General features: G+C 45.7%; 1 pseudogene; it reads left to right on the top strand.

The window, feature by feature from the left end:
• The first annotated feature begins 616 nt into the window (after positions 1–616).
• Positions 617–1526, top strand: LOC138165645 (coiled-coil domain-containing protein 134 pseudogene; annotated as a pseudogene).
• Positions 1527–3185: the final 1659 nt, after the last annotated feature.

The raw sequence follows: 3185 nt of genomic DNA, 5'->3' as shown, positions 1-3185 counted from the left end.
CACTGTATTTATTGTTGTTGTTTCCCATAAAATACCAAGATTCATTCTGAAGATGAATTACCAATTTTCCACATTACTTTTCTAGTCTAGGACTGAAATTTTAAAAAGTTTTTCAAGAATCCTTATTGCTGTTTGTATGAAAAATTCTTCACTCCCCAAAAGCAATTATATAGTTGTGATTATGGTAAAGTTGTTGATATCAAATGATATTATCGTCCAATTTTATGTTGGGTCTGATCCAAGTATTGTAATACTTAAGGGACAGGCTGATTTTATTATCTTAAAGAACAGAACTAAAAGTAAAATTTTAGAGATATTTTATTCAAGATTTAAAGGTGCTTCCGAAAGACAAGCACAGTAAGGCACTACTGGTGGAGCTATGAATTACTCCAAAACATTACTGCAAAATAATTTGGCATTATACTAATAAGATATAGACTACATATACATATGTCATTTGACCCAGTGAAACCTCTATTAAGAATATATTCCAAGAAAATCAAATATAGTGTGTATGTGCATTTATATACTATGCATCTGAGTATATGTGTGCATATATATAAATATATATATGCACATATACATATATGTGTATGTATACTGATATATTATATACATATATATGTGTATGTATATGTACATACATACATCTGTACATATGCTGCTAATTTGAAAAATTCTTTCCAGTAAGTGTCTCTGATAAAGGTCTAATATCAAATGCATATAGATAATTGGTACAGATATTTAAGAATACTGCCCATCTCCCAATAAAGAAGTGGTAAAGGGAGGCGGGAGCGAAGTGGGAGAGGGAGCCAGAGAGGCCGGCACAGAACCTCCGACACTGGCCCCCCTCGCTCCCCAGGCCACCGGCATGGACCTCCCCCAGCTGTGTGCCCTCTGCTTTGTGCTGCTGCTGGCCAGCACGGCTGCCCCGGACCTGGGCCTGGACATTTACAAGAAGCTGTTTGCAGTGAAACGAAAGGACCAGATCAAGGCCCTGAAGAACCTCATCGAGCTAAACGATGTCTACCAGCAGCACAAGATTATTGATGTCATGCTCAAGGGACTCTTCAAGGTGCTGGAGAACTCCCAGGCTGCCCTCCTGGCAGCTGATGTCTTCCCAGAGGATGAGAAGCTGAAGGATGCATTCTTCCCCGTGGGGGAGAACACTGCCTTCTTCGGCGATGTTGTGCTTCGCTTCCCCAAGATCGTCCATCACTACTTTGACCGAAACTCCAACTGGAACCACCTCATCCGCTGGGGCATCAGCGTCTGCAACCAGACTGGTGTCTTCGACCAGGGCACCTACTCCCAGCTTCTGGGCCTGATGGCTCAGAAGCTGGGGATTAGTGAGAGATCCCCAGACTGTAGGAACCCTTTTACAACAGACCACTCAGACTCTTTCCAGGGTACTGATCCCTTCCAGAAGTGCCTGAAGGAAGAGGAGAGGCGCCAGAGAAAAGAGGAGAAACAGAAGGAGATCAGGAAGGGCCCTCAAATCTCTCGCTCGCAGTCAGAGTTATAGCCCTAGGTTTGCTCCAAGGCTTCCAGAAGAGGAGGGGATGGTTCATGAAGGGCAGGCTCTACTGCATTTGGAGACTGCCTCTTATGACTCAGGTAGATGGAGGATGCCATGGCCTCCACCTGGGGACTCAGCTGTCCCACTGCTTCCCAAGGGCGCAGGGAGCTGAGAAAGAGCATTTCATCCTGAGGTGAGGACCAAGCGTCCTGGGGGAGCAAGAATTCCCCACCAAAAGGGGCTCCATGCTGCCCTTTTCAAGCCCAAGACCTCAACAAGCCTGTTTTCTCTGAAAAGAATCTCTTCCTTTGCCAGGCAAAGAAGTAGGTGGGGCATCCTAGGCTGGAGTGATCCAGGCAGAGGCCTCAGTCTCGAATCCCCTTGCGAAGAGAGGGTGCCTCCCAGGACCCCTGGCAACCCTGCCTTGCCATTGAGCCACCTGCCCCTTTTGCAAAGACAATAAAATAAACAGGCTTTTTAGATACATCCCTGGCCCCTGATAGTGGATCAGGAAGGGGTAGGGATGGTCCCAGGAATCCTGGGGCAGAGGGAGCATACCGGGTGATGCTTTTAAAGGTAAAGGAAGAGGGGGGGGCATATGCAACCGGAATCTCCAGGGCGGGCTTCTGGAGAGGCCTAGAGCTTTGGTGGGATTTGTCTCCAGACCCCTAGAAACTCACATGTTGCCTGGCATGCAGCAGACGTTTAATAAATCCCCATTTGGTGAAAGGATGAAGAATGTAGGCAGCAGCTTTTCAGATGAGATAACATGATTTTATCTACCAAATGTCTTATTAAGCCCCCACTGTGTACATGGTACCTAGTCTGCAAAGATGAAAAACAATAGGCCTGCCCTTCAGGCTTCTTACTGAAGTTCACAGAACCTTTAAGGGCCCAGGAATATATTTCACAAGGCCTGGAACTTTGATGTGAAAAAAAATTACTTTACTTTCACTAATCTCATCTGAAAGCTAGTCAATTCATAAGCATTTATTCAGTGCCTACTATGGGCTAGAAAGAATACTGGGGACACAAAGAAAGGCCAGAACAACCTTTGTCATCAAGGGGCTCACAATTTAACCTGGATTTTCCCTCAAGTTTTCAAAAATGGCAAAGGGGTCCACGAGACAGAAAAATTGGTGTCAGGCAGTGGTTTTCAGAGTCCCCAGGATTGTTCAGGGAGTACACAAAATCAACACTTTTCATAATAACACTAAAATGGTTTGATCTCTAATTAGGTGGCCCCACATAACCCACAGAAAAGACTATTTGGTGCTCAGTCTGATCAGATGAAGTCCCAGGCTCCCTGAGACTCAGTTTCCTCCTTTGTTAAATGAGGGTATTGGACTTCCAAATCTCAGATCTCATAAGTGCATAGAGGGAGGGGGCCTTGCAAACTGGAAAAGGTCTCAGCTGGGCCAGATGGAGGCCAGAGGTTGTGAAGGGGAACCTTTGGCCTTAAAGAACCAATCTTCAAACATTTGTTGTCCCTGAGGGGCAGTGGCCCAGCTGGAGCTTGGGAGTTCAGAGTCAAGCTCAGCAAAGGTGGATGCTACTGTTGGAGTGACCTTGGGCAGATCCCTTCCCTTCCCTTGGCCTCAGTTTCCTCACCTGGAAAGAGGGATTTTTACTAGGTTTAAAGTCCCTTCCATCTCATACTGTGCTC

This window comes from Petaurus breviceps, unplaced genomic scaffold, assembly GCF_028583685.1.
Source record: "Petaurus breviceps papuanus isolate PSGF00001 unplaced genomic scaffold, PetGlider_PUasm1.0 214, whole genome shotgun sequence".
Classification (NCBI taxonomy): Eukaryota; Metazoa; Chordata; class Mammalia; order Diprotodontia; family Petauridae; genus Petaurus; species Petaurus breviceps.
This window is presented reverse-complemented; position numbering and strand designations above follow the sequence as displayed.